Source organism: Sturnus vulgaris, chromosome 2 (genome assembly GCF_052056855.1).
Source record: "Sturnus vulgaris isolate bStuVul1 chromosome 2, bStuVul1.hap1, whole genome shotgun sequence".
Classification (NCBI taxonomy): domain Eukaryota; kingdom Metazoa; phylum Chordata; class Aves; order Passeriformes; family Sturnidae; genus Sturnus; species Sturnus vulgaris.
Genome location: NC_142244.1, coordinates 24,051,518 through 24,066,646, shown reverse-complemented (window position 1 = coordinate 24,066,646; position 15,129 = coordinate 24,051,518). Strand labels below are relative to the sequence as shown.

The 15,129-nt window shown below is 39.4% G+C and overlaps 1 protein-coding gene across 26 annotated transcripts in view; it reads left to right on the top strand.

Annotated features, from left to right (window-relative positions):
* Positions 1-15,129, top strand: part of ZBTB20 (zinc finger and BTB domain containing 20) — a 504,648-nt gene that overhangs the window by 118,120 nt on the left and 371,399 nt on the right. For 25 of the 26 annotated variants that reach the window (XM_088158952.1, XM_088158933.1, XM_088158947.1 and 22 more), the window contains one exon: positions 2,800-2,921. The gene's annotated coding sequence lies outside the window, so the exon portion shown is untranslated. Of the gene's footprint in view, positions 1-2,799; positions 2,922-10,697; positions 10,759-15,129 lie in introns of those variants that run through there. The other variant, XM_088158944.1, reaches the window with a different exon arrangement.

Genomic DNA, 15,129 nt, shown 5'->3' with positions numbered 1-15,129 from the left:
TCTACTGGTAACTGTACCTTAAAGGCAGCTGTAGGAAAATGGGAATCTCCCATTGGGGAAACTAGCCAAGCCTCTTGTCTAGTGGTTGCATTACTTGAACAGATTTGTGTAACAACCTGTACAGCTGCCTGTGCTTGTTAGAATAACTGTTACCATCCTGAGCCTGTGTAGAATATTGGAATGAAAAATAGTAGTTGTGTGGATGCCGTTGATTCAGACTCACGTATGCTGGAAAGCATTGTTTTGTTATTGTTGAACAAAAATGTCATAAATTCTTATGCCTGGTCTGATGTCCTGCCCTCGAGGCCTGGTTTTAGCTTGGCAATACAAATTCTAACTGCAGTACTGAAAAGGTGGGTATTGGTTGTTGAGCTCATGAAAATAGGTGCAGATCAGGTATCTGCACTGATTCGTTTTCTCAGTTACTATAATTTCCAAAGATGCTGAATCACCTGTGGGTGCTAATTGGCTAGTGAAGCTCTTCCTTAGTGACTCCTCCTCCTGATGTTATTGTGGATGGTGGTGTCAGGTGATTCCTTACCACCAGAGAATGTCTCTTGTAGGACGTAAAATATTCCAATTCCATGGAGCGGGGAAGCAAAAGGAAGGGAATTTCAGTGTCTTCTGTATTCAGCTGAAATCCAGATACCCATTCTGCAAAACTGTTTGGACTGAGTGGCTTTAAAACTACTGAGGGTTACAAAGATAATTCCCCAGGATGGAATTGATGTTTCTTTTCTGGAAAGCAGCAAAAGAGACATGTAGTATGGTAACTACAGAGATGTAAAGGAATATTCCTGCTCTTTATCTCCAGGTGTATTTTCTGAAGTCCTTGAAATATTTTTCAGGAGGTTCACCACGTTCTGGTAGCAGTGGTTCTTAATCACATGCTTTATCATTTGTCTTTGGCAAGAATGCTCAATTCTTACCATTTGAATGTGGGACCTTGCCTCAGGGGAATGTGACTGTAATGCGTGTCACTTGAGGCTAATTCAACCTGCCACTTGCAAAATGCCCTTGGTGCAAATTGTAGCAGTGCACCGTTATCTCAAGCTGTTTTTCATCCGAGGCAGACTGCATCTGTTCTGTATGATCTGTGTAGCGCAACAATTTATTTTAGGTTAGCGTATTGGGGGGGGGGGGGGGGTGTCTTTTTTTACCTATAAAGCTGTGATTGGTTTGGCTTCCAGCTGTGTGATAAGAGTCTTTCTCCCATGTCATAGCAAAGCAGCACTAGACATCACAAGGTGTAGGTGCTCAGCAGCTTAAACTAATCAGTGTTGATGCTGCTCTGTTGCTGTTCCTTCAAGGAGAACTTGAACAGGTCTGCTGCCTCCCTAGCTCTAACCCTCAAGTTTCCTGCCTGGATATTGAGCTGCAACGAGAGTTTGATATGGCTAAAAACACATGGGAAGGAAGCCTTCATTCAGCTGAAAGCTCCCTGAACCAGGCACTTATGCAGTCCTGGCTCTAGGATGGACTTGGGGACATGTGACAAGGAGAGGAAGGAGGTGAAGGAAGGGTGGGATTGTGACAGCTCCAATTAAAATCAGTTTACATTATAACACAGCCATGCTTACAAGGTTCTGGAAATGATAACCCAGTGGTTTCAGCAAGATACAGCTGTTAGCATAGGATATGATAATCAGGGGAACTGTGGTTTTGGAATTTCCTTCCTCCACTATTTTCTAATGCATCATTTTGGTACACATCAGAAACACTGAAGATCACACACCTCAACCTTTCCACCCTTGAAAAGGGAAAATGATATGAAGGTTTGATTAATTTATTTTATGAGGTTTGGTTGCTGTATGTCACTAGAAGCAGATCAGGCAGAAGGGGAAAATAAGAAAACGTTTTTGTAAGCAGTAGGGAATGTTCCCCTCCGAAAAAAGAGCTAAAACTTCATTAGCATTTCAGCCAGCTTTAAATTAAAATTTGCATCTGAAAATAATCTATAATGTGTTTTGAGCACAAGTGAGTCACGTCAGGGCAGTATCAGCACAAGTTTCTTGTGTGTACAGCTTGTGATGTGGCTGCTGTACTGTCGGTGCTACTGTGCCTCTCATGCTGGTGCGAGAATGCCCGTGGAATTAACACTTAGCCTGGTGCTGATCACTTAAAGCCAGTGTGCTCCAGGCGATGTGGCTGGCTGGGGCAAACTAAACAGAGCAGATGACTGCTGGGTCCTGAATTCTATACCTGATTTGTGTGCAGGCTAACTTGGCCTAGTGCTTTTTAGCAGGACTACTCTTAGTCCATTCCATTGAAAGAGGTCTGTTTACCACAAAAAGAGGTTTCTCTTGTAACATTTCTGTAGGACAGGCCCTTTGAACATGCCACCAGAGTGACTGGGTCAGCTTTCACCCATCCCTATGCCACTGAATGGTGATACTTTAATTTTTATGCCCCACTGAGCCTAAGTCACTGAGTTTGATGCTGGGGAGAGGTCAGAAGTGCATCTGGCAGCTCTGCTGTGTAGACAGGACAAATGGGAAGACTGCTTTGTATCCCTAGGTTATGCACATATGAGAGGATGTAGGCATCTGCAGCATGCAGCCTGAAATATTTTTTTCTGCAAAGTTTTTATGTCAAATCTACATGGATTAAATTTGTAGCGGTCCTGATCAGTTGAGCAATCCCAACTGCAGAGCCTTTGGAGAAAAACACTTTGCTGATTGTATCATGCTTTTGGTAGGGCATGTGTTGCAGTTCCTGGCAACTGTTTCTAAAGGGTTTTCCTTCATGCAAGGTCTTAAAAGATAATTTTCTCCTCTTTTTTTCCCCCTCTCTCCTAAGGAAACTAGAGGGCTTGACGCATCCTTTACATCCTGCATTTACTCTGACCACAGTCCCTCCCTGTTCTCACAAGTGGAGCTCAGCCCTGCTTCCCTTCCTGTTGATTCACAGTCAGCTACATGGTAAGTTTTCACTATCTCTAGACTTGTTGCCACGAGGTAAAATTCTGGCAGACTCTCTCTAAAATCCATTAGCACTGGGCATTGAGGGCAGAGCACTTCATGCCCATCAGAGATCGTTCAGTTGTATTCCAGGCTGACTGCAAGGAAAGGAAGATAGTATTGAATTAGCATTGGAGCTGAACTTCAGCATAGATTGTTATAGGAATAAAATATGAAGTAAAATATGTGACAGAATTAAATCCATCAGTTCTAATAAAAGAAACAGAAGAAAGCAAAGAAATATTGGACCCTTAAATCCCATTAACCAGGCCAGAGAGAGAATGCATTAAAAGGAAGCTGCACTGTATCTTTTTTCATTGTTTGATGAAATAATCTTTTTCACCCTTTAAGTAGTATGTTTAAAACTTCTAGTATTTCTGAAACAAAGCGAATATACAGCCACCGAGCTAGCTGTTTTTTATACCTTCCTTTCTGAGTATTGTCCTTCAGTGCAATACAGAGCCATTTCTTTGTTCTCACAAGCTAGCAGTTAAATTGTATGTAAATGTATGCAAATTAGATGCTGTCTAATAAAGAGAGTCATTAGATGGAAGAAATATTTAGTTTAGAGGGAAAAAAGAGAAGAAAGCAGGTGTATTTTGCAATAGAAAAATGTAAGATTGCAAAAGCCCCTGAAAGTTTGGGTGAAGGCTTTTTATAAAGCCATTAAAATATTTTCTAAAAGACTTGCCCACCTCTTAGTCCTATTTTTCGTGTGTTCTTTTATGTATGTGCATTTCTGTGTTATTAAAACTCACTGGCTGTGCTATATATACAGACATGTAAGTATTGTATTTATAAGTATTTTATTTCTTTAAATCATCAATTTACACACATGTACGTTGTACTAGGGTGTGTTTTCTGTTTACTTAGTAGAGGTGGAACTCGTGGTAAATTTTATTTTCATAGATTTATTTATTCATCATATGCCCTGACTGGATACCTTTTCTCCCTAAATCATCTTCCATTTTATCAACCCTCTCCTCTACAATTTTAAAACTTCTCCCCCCCACCCCGCTTTTATTTATTCACCAGATTTCAGTGCCAGGTGCATTTCTCTTCTTTCACTTGAATTTTCTGCCAAGTTATCCCTTTTGAGGTATGGACCTGATTTAATCCTGAAGCAGCAGTGACTTTTCTTAACATGAAGTTGCAGCTTTACTGTCAGGTGTCATAATAGTAAAATGCTCAGAATGTGAAGCTTTATGTCATCCAAAACTGGAGATTCCACACCCGTGGAATGGCCACCTGTGGATGGAGCACTTGTATCTATCTAGGTTCTGAAAGATTTATAGCCGTTGAACCTTATTTTCTTGCCACTTCTAAGGAGGTGAAATTTGAGACTCTCTCTACCTTTTGCATTTCTACTCTAGCTCTTTCAGCACTTCTGTTTGAGTGTTTTGAGTATACAAAGGTGATATGGCTCAATTATCTTCAAGTCTTTGTTATATTTTGTTTCTGATGGTCAGTTAGCATGACTTCAGACAGAGACAATAACTGTATGTCAACTTGCCTATTTTTTCTGTTGCAGTTTTGCAAGTCTGGAAGTCTAAAGACATATATGTGTATGTGTATAAAATATATGTATATAAAAATAATGTTGTTTAAATATTTACATACAAAGCCAAAGGATTGGCTTCCTTCCCAGAATTACTGGAACTACCTTCCCCAGGAACATTTGGACTTGAGAAATCTCTACAGCAACACATTTTTACTGAAACTAAACAACTTCTGAAGTGAGTAACTAGCTCTGCAACCCTTGTTTTTCATATGGGTTCTTTAGCTTAGAGTGATGGAGAGACCCCTCTGCACGGGTAGTTCATTTCCAGATAATTATGGTAAGATTATCTTTTATTGCCATTTCCACCCCTCAGTTTCTCATTGGCTTATTTTATGAGAGAGATCTTATGAGGGAAGCTTGGACAGAGTGGGAGTATTTTTGCTACAGTTCTAGGACAGGTCCATGCTGTATGCTGCATCTGAGCCGTGTGTGTATTCTGGGCACTGCGTTCCTTTATGGACAGCTAAAGAGCTGTCAGACTGATCACTCAGAACAAGCTGACTCCTAGCTGCCCAGTGTCCCAATTACCCTGGCTGAGCAGTCAGCAGAGAAGCTATAACGTGCCTGCTCCCCAGTGGGAAATGTAAGCAGAGTGATTGTAAGGGCATGGTGGAGGTTTGGCAGTGAATATTTCAGGTATTCGTGAAGGCAGAATATGTAAGGTGAAGATTGTGAGGAATGCAAAGGAAATCTGAGCTGTAATATAAAGATACTAGAGAGAGATGATGTTAAAGTGAGGAGTAATGTGGCATATACTGGTGACTAGGAGGGATGAGGCCATGGTAACAAGCAGAAAAGGTTGGTGGTTTCCTGACTCACTTGAGGTAGCACTCTTCTCGGTTGTCTGGCATTGAATGTCCAGGAGAACTGCGTCATTAGTGCAGGCATTTAACGTGGATGTTACACAGAGTTTGCAATCTAGGTAGATGTAGTTATGCAGATTCTTCAAGTTTTGGGAGGTGGTGGTTAATCCTGAAACCCCAGCTGGGAGATTTACACTGAACATGGGACAGGCTAGCAAAAAAAGTACCTTCTGTCTCTCATATTTTTGATCAGGTTGCAAAAAATGCATATCGATGGCTGATACTCAAATGGGAAGAGTAATTCAGGCTTAGGAGCAGAGATCTGATTAATTTCATATTCCTTCCCATGCTTCCTGTGGTCTGGAGTAATTGTTCAGGGCAGGAGAGAATTCAGTGCCTACCTACTTTTGAAGATATGCGTCTTGCTACCTTATCCATCTCGACAACAACAATAATACAGCTTACCTACTCTTGAAGTACATTGCAAGCATATATATGCATTAAAAAAGTGAGACTTCTGTATCCTCTGATGATGAATCCAATAGCAGTACTGTAGACAGATACGGGAATCAAACCCCTGGTGCATCAGATCAGGCATCCATCCTGTTAATGTCTTCAGCTTCAGCAGTGGGAGGCACAAGAAATCCTAAGTTGTAATAGTGGAGCAACTAATTTTTTTCAATAGTGATCTTGATACAAATGAGAATTTCTAAACATGTACCTCTCAGGAGCTTGTGCATCTTTAAAGAAATAGTTTTAAGAAATAAAATATGCCACACTAAACTAATCCTAGAGCTAACGAACAGGCATTGGGACTAGCAGCTTTTGCTATTACCTACTGCTTATTATTGTTATTATTATTATTTCTTTTTAATTATGCAAAGTGCTAATCAGTTTGATTATGCACAGTGCTAATCAGGTTAATTATGCAAAGTGCTAATCAGTTATTCTCTAAGCACATGAGGAGAGCAGAGGTGCTGGCAATGAATGGTGGTTCTAGATGGGGGTAGTCACGGCAGTCATTCCTTATTAAAAGAGGAGTAGGTGAGATGATAGGGGTTTTTACTTCCATTAAAAAGTAAATAAAAAACAAAAAAAGAAGAGAAAGCCATGAGGGGGATAGTTCTGACGGGGTAATTTTTCTTTCACAGCAAGACAGACTTTTTTTCCAAGTCAGCTCATGCTGTCGGGTAATTTCTGTAGGAGTTTGAGTGCACTGATTTGGGCAAATGTGTTGCAGGGGAGTCTTCTAATGGCAAGGGTACAAGGTGGGTCCACTTAATAGGTCGGGGTGCATAACTAGAAAAATCATAAATTAAAGGAGTTTGGTCAGTCTAACAGAGTCACCTTTTAAGCACTGGTAAGTGGGATAGTGATAATGTAACATGGATGGCAGTTGTTCATGTGTTTTTATGTGTGAAGATCCTGTATGCGCATACAAAATGTGTTTCTTTCAGTGTAATGCCTTTAAAAGGTGTAGGAGTGCAGGGTGCCTTACCAGTGGAATGTATGTTATGCTGTGTTTCTTCTTCCCCTTTAGCACTAAATTAAAAACTAGAATTTGGTATTCCTATGAAACAAGATATGTTTTCACTAAGCTATGTTCTCCCAACAATTACAGAAGATTCAATGTGTCTCTCTTACTATGCTCAGTGTCTAATATCTAACCGGTATTCTTTTTTTGATTTTGTTTCAGTATTGGTGTGGGATACATAAGCATTACTTTTTTCAGTTAGTAATGGAGATGACCTTCCCAGAGCAGAAAGCTACTTGCTCATGAAAGTCCTGGGTAAAGGATCTTAAGAGATTTTTTAAGTCATTAAAACAAAAGACTACTTTATAAGGCCATCAGTACTAAAGGTTACTGCCCCAGCAATGCAAAAGAAATTTTCCTTGAAAAATTAAACATTGAAGATACTAACTTATGGGGAGTCATGAAAAATTTTAGAATGTATTTTGGGTAGGAAGTAAAGCAATGCATCACTAATATATGGCTTAAACCAGAGCCTGAAAACTAGTAATATTGCCTTCTTGGTTTTGTGACTACTCCACAAGACACTGATCCTTAAAACAAGTTTACTACCAAATATGTGGTCACAAATATTAATCTCTTTTTATAAATTTTTTCTGGTGTTAGAAGCCCAGTGTAGAAATAGACAAATCAGTGCTCCAGCATCAAGTCTAATGCCTTAGGTCTGGAGGAGAGGAGTATGTGATGCAAATGAACTTGAGAGGAGGACACACCAGACACAAGTGTCCTGAGACTCTGCATGCTTTGCTGTCTGAGCATCCACATCTTTTCAAGTGGGAGTCAAATCCCACTTCTTTTTTGAAAAGAAGACTCAGAAGTTTCCATTTTCCTGTGGGTATTTCCCTATAGTATCTAAAGGTTCTGTAGAGTCAGAAGACCCTTGAAAGGCCGATGGCATAAACTCCACACCGTAGAATTTGCATCTTAGAAATATAAATCTACCTGAGACATAATCATAACTGCTGTTGAATTTCACCTTTTCAGTTGTCTGTCCTTCTGATGAACTAGGGAACTAGAAAGGCAATAGTCACATGCTGCTCCTAATCCTACTGCTCTCTTTGTAACCCTGCTTGTAACCCTGCTAATTTGCATTACCTTGCTCTACCTTAATTTATCTTGATGGCAAAGTACCTAACACAATGGTGGTGGTTTTTGGGGCAAGTGGATTGTTTGCAAAGTACTTCGATATCTCTGAACTGAAAGGGTTATAGAAGTACTATGAGAACTATGAGTACTATGGGAAGTTGTATTATTAAGAAGCATCACCAAAGCTTGTGATATTGTGTAAATTGGTGCAAGAGGGCACAAAAATCATTTGTGTATTCCTAAAGAGTGAAATAAGTGGATGGAGAAAACTCAGTTGCCTTGACATGAAGCTAATGAGTTAGCAACAAATGAGGAAACCCCAGTAAGGAAAATCTGTGCCTCCCATGCTTGAAGAAGTGTACCCTGAGTGAACAGGGAAGTGATTTGCTTGTATGGCGGAAAGTAAAAAGTAAGTAATTGAAATTGAAAGTAATTACTTCAAAACTCCTTTTGCATTTTCTTGAGGACCTGGTGTTCAGAGATACAGGCTAACTGCTACTCAGCCCAGTAGGAGCTGAGTCTGCTCATTGGCATTCACACAACTGGGAGCTGGTGGAGAATTAATACCAAGATTTTAAACATTCAGCCTGACCTTTTAAAGTTACTGACCTGCATTCAGGTTACAAATACGCAGCAATTTTCTCTTGTGCTGCAAAGATTCTAAATGTTAAAACAGTAACTCAATCAGACTAGCAGCCCTTCTCCTTTCTATTCTCTTGTCCCCAGCTGCCATGACTGGAGTAAAGGAACAAGAAACTATCTAAACGTATCCATATGTTACTGTGACACCAGTAGATGGAAGAAGGCCAACTGACATAAACTAACACAAAGTGACGCATTGTTTAAAAAGTTGTTTCGAATGTCTTCCCCCATTGATCTTCTTTAAGGTAGATAAATAAACACTGTGTGTGGTGCAGTCAGAGTATTTTTACTCCTACAAATGTTTATACATTCTCTGGTGGTTGTTTGTAATGCTGTTTGTTGACTGTAAATTCCAGACCTGTATGTTTAATGTATACATTTATAGGAGCAGTGCAGTTTTGGGGAGTGCGTCAGGGTAGTGCCTCTTATGAACACTACCAGGTGAATAATGTGTGGTTTGTTTTTCTTCTCATTCCAAAGTAGTGAATTTGTCTTTGTGCTCCCAGTGAAAGAGAGGGCTGTGGTGGCAGGAACTTTAGTAAAGCAGGACCTGCAGGTCCATGAGGAAAGCTATATAGGATTTGTCTGGTAGGATCAAGTTACTTTAGCTTTTCATCTAATTAACAAATAACTCTATTGCACTGTCATTTCATTCAGTGGTGATGAGGATGATATGTGCTTCCTCTCAGGAGGAAGTGACTGAGGTTTTTACAGATGACAAAATTCCTGTTGGCTGAGACCACTCCTGCTCCTCTGTTCCTGTTTCACAGTTCTCTCCTCTGTCTTGGAAAAAAATCTTCCCTTTTTCACTTACTGTTACTATCAGCATCTTAATCCCCAGGGCAGTGGGGGTGTGTGGAAGATTTGGGGAATGATGCAGGTACTTTCTTCCCCTAAACTGAATGAGCATAGCTGCCTGAACATAATGTATGTGTAGGAATAGTTCAGCTTAATCAGTCACCGTTTATCCTATTAGGGGGAATTTCCCTTGAACCCATGCTTCTGTTGTGTTTGTGTAAGTTAAAATTACATGGTTTGGATGTTCCAGCTTGCCTTACACTTTCCTTTCTGCTCTCCTGTGCACCTTATCTACATTTATTGTGCACAGGTTTCATTGCCTTGCAGTTACCATTACAGAAACCTCTCTCATTTGAGTATAAGCTTTATTAACATGTAACAAATTTTAATTAGTTTAGTAGCCTTAAACATAAGATTTGGGAGAGTTGCTTCTGCCTTAGGTGGGCTGTTTATAAATCTGCCACTAGAAGAAAACATTTCTTTTTGCCCATGCTAAAATATTGTGATAACATCTAAGAGTTCATGTGTCTTCATGGTTTGGAATGAAATCAACTGAATGACCTTTGTGGCAGGGAAGTATTTTTTTTTTATTCTGCTCTATGCTTGTGCATCTCACCACCCTGACAATAGCTGTTTCATGAAAATAAGAAGGATCTACTGTGATTATGAGCTTCTTAATGAAGCATCTCAAAAGGCAGAGATCTGTCTGGTGGTCCTGCAGGTTGTGATACTGTCAATGGCCACAGAGCACTGATACGTTGGTATGTACAGATGCTTTTTTTCACTTGGCTCTTTGGAAATTCAGGGAATTAAATGCATGTGAAAAAAAAAAGTGACCATTTCATTTACTTAAAGTCAAACCTGTGAACACTAGAACTGAAGTTGACAGAGCAACCTTAATTCAACTTCCATGTGCGTTTCCAGTTTTTATGTGATCACATGGTGGATTTGGTGGGAACCAGTCTTCTCATAAAACACCTGATGGACCTGGTCTATGGTGGAATAGAGATTCTTTAGGAAGAGGCTGTTTTCTTTAGGGCCAGTTGCATTACTTATTGCAAACACTGGAAATTGTTTAGTATATGAGGCAGAACATAGCAGAAAACAAAAGGGTGCTTTTATTCTCAAGATTACGGTGAGAGCATGCATGTGCTTAAAGCAAAAAATATGCTTGAATTGAGTTGCTTGTAAAATCAGACATCTTTAGGTGGGTTGCAAAGCAAGCTAGTATTTCTGCTTGCTCTTACCAATTCACTTACGTGTTGTAACTGTTCACTATTTCTGCCTTTTAAAACATTTTTTTATTTCTTTTAAAGAAAAAAAAATAAAGTCAATACCAGTAGTAACAGCCTACCCTGGTCTTGCATCACTTTTCAGGTATGTGAAAGACTTTTTTTTTTTCCCTTTCTTTTTTCCTTACTCTCCCTATGAAATTGCAATTTCCAGGATTTTGACTTTCAGTTGGTAGGAAATGCACTATGTTCCACATTTATTCACTGACAAAAGTGCACACAACTCTTGCTGACACTTTGACAGTTTAGTGGGAAATGCTGCTCTAAGTAGAATGTGTCTGTCTGTAGCCAGGTCCGTTTTCTAAGCACTGGGAATTCAGCTGTTTTCTTGCGAATTCTTTTTTTCATATTTTATTACTACAGAGAGAATACAAAGAGTGCTTCTTTCTTTCTTTCTTTCTTTCTTTCTTTCTTTCTTTCTTTCTTTCTTTCTTTCTTTCTTTCTTTCTTTCTCTCTTTCTCTCTTTCTCTCTTTCTCTCTTCTCTCTCTTTCTCTCTTTCTCTCTTTCTCTCTTTCTCTCTTTCTCTCTTTCTCTCTTTCTCTCTTTCTCTCTTTCTCTCTTTCTCTCTTTCTCTCTTTCTCTCTTTCTCTCTTTCTCTCTTTCTCTCTTTCTCTCTTTCTCTCTTTCTCTCTTTCTCTCTTTCTTTCTCTCTTTCTCTCTCTCTTTCTCTCTTTTCTTTCTTTCTCCAGTTGACACAATCACTATTATTTGAAGAAAAAAAATACACACAGAATGGGAAATAGGGGGGGAAAATGTAATAGGAACTGCAAATCTTTTCTGTCTTGTCTGAGTAAATGAGAGCTGATGAGAGATGCAGCACAATGAGGTCTAGGAAATGCTTGCTGAACTGGTATATAAAGATTGTTTCATTTTGCTTCATTTCATTTTACTGTATTGAATTTAAAAGGGAAAATTGCAGCGGACATGAAAGTTTGCTGTAGAAACACCTTCAGTTGCAGTACCCTTGACATGAACCTGGGCAAACATGAAAAGGAACGTTAAATAAAGTAGTGTATGAATTGTGTAGGTATGCTTCAGAAGCTACTTTTTGAAGAGTACCCTTTCACAAAGAGTGGCCCTGCCTCTCAGGTTATTCTGCTACTTCTGTTTTTAATCTCTTAAGGTGTCATTCTGGGTTGTCTTTTGGTTTTTGTAATTTGATAGTGGGGGGAGAGTGAGTCAAAACCATACTGATTTGCAAGACTATGTGGTAACACCATTTTCAAATGCCAGTTTTCGAGAAGACTGGAAGAAGATTATTTCTTCCCCCATTTATGTGCAACCTAAAGGTTCTTCTCCCCTCTTCAAATAAGTATAACTCAGGGGAACTAACTTGGTTCTAGGTGGGATACTACTACAGCAATGCACTGCTTAACAGACAATTTTACTTTTACCTTGCATGTTACAAGCTGCAGTGTTTCTGTCCAACTGGAGTGACTGCATATTATTTGCTGGAAGGAGCAGGTGTGAGTCAAGTTAACCTGATATTTTTTTTCTTGCACTACCTTAGGCATTATTAATTTTTAAAAAATGGGGAACACAGGATTTTTTATGTCTAAGTCAAAGTCAGTTGCATATGGCTGAAGTAATGCATCATGAACAGCAAACATTGCTGCGTAAAAGCTCTGACAATGTAGACTGTAAGATTTGACACTCCTGGTAGAACCATTACCCTTGGGAGAGATCTTTGACGATAAAGCATCTAGAAATTAAACTTTTTTTCTAATCTAAATATGTAAATCGTAACGTTCAGAAGTAGATTCAGCATCCTTGTCTTCAGAGTTCAACTGGTATGTTCTCATGGCGGGTTTGTGTTATGAGCACATTTAAGACTCTTCTCCTGGAAAAGTTTTTTACATTCTAGAAACTTCTGGACTTCTGTGAGGTAGGCATGCTTGGCAAGCTTCTGCCTGGAAAGCATTATGCTTTGTTTATACCTTCCCTGATCAAAGTCCCAGAGAGTGAAGAGATGGGAGTAGCATTGGTGGGCACTGGAAGAGAAATGAAGGGGGGTGGTTTAATGGCATTGTGTAATATATCTTCCTCTACTCTGAGGGTTAGGGAATGATTGGGTAGGTTATTTAATTCCTTCCCCTCTGCCCCTGCATTACCAGTACCTCTAAATGGAGACCTGCAAGTGCAAGGGTACTCATAGGGATGTCAGTGTCTCTGGATGTGATTCATTCCAAGGAGTGTCTCAGTAGCTAAAATCTGGGTATTGCTATGTGAAATGGAGTCATGATCCTAGTTCAAGCACAATCCACTTTTTTTCATGGCTGTGGTTTTGGAAGTGGAAGGGTTCCTCATTGGTTTTTTTTGTTTTTTTTTCCTGATAAACTTCATAGGCTCAGTCAGGGAAATCTTGGATAACAGAAGAGAAGTGACAAAACCAAAATTCTTCTTGACCTAGGACTGCATAGCTCATGGAAAAGGGGGAAAGTGTTCTCAGTGTCATGAGTAGATATAATGGCTACAGAGCATTAAGAAAAGATCTAAGAACTTAAAAGCTGATTGAAATTCAGAACATGTTGGGATATTTGGGGGGTAGAGTAAGGCAACCACTCTTTTCTGTAAATTTTTCTAGCCTGAGTCTTTATGCTGTGCAGTCTGACTAGCTGTTCTATTTCATATACAGTAATAATTCAAGGAATACTCTTTTTAGCAGAATAAACAAATTTTTGGTGCTTGACATGTGAAATGTTTGTGCTAGTAATTCCACAGACAGCCTCTTCTTCCCCCCCCAGTATTGTTTTGTCTGATTATACCATCTCGAAAGTTTAGAATTGACTGGTTTACTGTAAGAAACATTAAGTAAATGCAATCTTCCTATTTTTAATAATAGAAGCTCAAATTTCATGTGAGATCACACCAGTACTCCAGTGTAATTAAGTTTATGGTTTTCTTATGCTCTTCAAATGCCTGTGATGTGCAGTTAATAGTATTTTTCAGACAAGTATTAGGACACCTCAGCAGTGATGCCAGTGTGGGATAGTGTCTAACAGCAGTGCAGACACCACAGAACAAAGGAAATTGCACGACCCTGTTATAATTTGTCTAAAAATATGCATGACAGCAGAGCTCTTTTTTACCTGAGTTTAGAGAGTGATAAGGCTTTGAATTAAAGTGAAGCTTTATAAATGAATCAGGCATGAATCAAGATTTTCAAGCTTGGCTTTAAGTCCAGTGTGTATGGAGAGTGAAATATGGCTGGATATCAGATCTTCTGCAACTTGGATTTTGTGTAATGGCTGTACCCCAAGTCTCTTTTCTGCTGTGCAGATTTTTAACATAAGCTGATGTAAGACTGCAGAGGAAGTTCTGGAGAAAAGTTTTGGAGGAACTTTTCATCTGTGTACATATATACAGATACATTTTTTGGTTGTTTGCTTACTTGCTTAAAGGAATCGTGATTTTTCAATACAAGAGCATTCTTTTTCTATTTCTAAGGAAAGAAAATAATATAAAAAATTACTAAGAATTCCAGAGAAGTGGGCTGGAATAAGTAAAAGAAAATATTTAATTTAATTTAAACTGGTGGAGATTTTTTGTTTACTTCAAAGAACTTTTGATTTTCAAATATTTTGAAGATGAAGGCCAAAATTTTCATTTCATGAGGAGAAAGAATGTTTCTGACTTGGCTCCATCTGACATGCTTGTTGAACACTGAAGCTTAAAATTGTACTTGCTTAGGCTTGGATGTAGAGCTGGATTTGCACATACAGTGTGTGTGGCAGCTTTGTAAATTAGAATAGGACGTGATTATTCCAATATCTTGGACTGTGTAGGCCTGAGTCTGCAGCATCAAGATTTTGGAATTCTTGAGATTCAGCTTGGTTGTGTATAGAAGTGTTGGAAATGAGCCCTTGATTCCTTTCTGAAACAGTTCTTTCTGATAAAATAGGACTGTCACACTTGCTGACAGTAATGGCAAAGTTCTCCCATGTCAGTAAAGCCTCCCCTCCCTTGGAAAGCTGAAGAGCAGCTTGCTTTATGTAAGTACTTAGGGACACAGCAGAGACCAGTGGGTGGATAATGTGCGGGCCATCTTCTCAGTCACCTTTCCAGCTCCTGAACCTAACTCCTGTGCAGTGCTTGGCTGTGTTGTGGGACAGCAGATATGGGAAGTCCCTGGCAGGCAGCCACAGAATACCCCTCCCCTTACTTTATTAAAACAGCACATGTAAATGCTAACAAACTGTTTTGTTCATGCAAATTTTTGCCCATGCAAATTTAGACTGCTGGTTTCCTTCATTCCACACAAAGAGGTTGGAATGTCCTTTTGAGTGGGAAATAATAGCCAGGATAGTTTAGTAGCACTACTTTCACTTTTTATTCTGTTTGTTCATTAATCAAACGAGAACCACACAGACTTCAGTGTGACTGGTGCAGCAGTGAGGACTATGGGGTTTGGCCCCACAGGTATTAACTCGTGTCGATCCTATGGGGAGTTTTCT